This window comes from Amyelois transitella, chromosome 16, assembly GCF_032362555.1.
Source record: "Amyelois transitella isolate CPQ chromosome 16, ilAmyTran1.1, whole genome shotgun sequence".
NCBI classification, from domain to species: domain Eukaryota; kingdom Metazoa; phylum Arthropoda; class Insecta; order Lepidoptera; family Pyralidae; genus Amyelois; species Amyelois transitella.
In genome coordinates, this window is record NC_083519.1 from 3638073 (window position 1) to 3638622 (window position 550).

Sequence of the window (550 nt, forward strand, 5' to 3'; positions counted from 1 at the left end):
TGATCTGAGGTATCCTTCCTTAGCGTGCGAAGAGCCCTTGAGCGGTGTCGCGTTGTGGCCAAAATCGCCGGCAGCCGGAACACTTGATGCGTCGTTATTGATAAATTGCCACCTCAATTTGCTGCTTACACCGCCGATACAGATGCCACCAGTAATCTAGCAAAGTCACTTTGTAGCTAAAGATAAACGCTAGAACATGGGGTGATTTGAGGCTGATGTACTATGAAAATTGGGTTGTGACAAGTGGAATAACGTTGTCTCTGCCTATAACTCCAGGGAAAGAGGCCTTTCCGTCCGATTGTAAAAGTCAATCAAGGGATAAGCTAATAGATTTGATTCTTCTTTTATGCAATGTAGCTAGCCAGTCACTATTTAAATCTTAATTTTGTTATTAGTTTGTAATTTTTGAGGCCGCAATGATGATGATACCTACAAACCATATCACACTAAAGTCTTCTTATTGCGACTTATTAAATTTCTATTTTTTATTTTTAGCAAAAATTAAAAATAGGACTGGGAGAAGAATTAAACAAAGATTTATTCAAAAAAC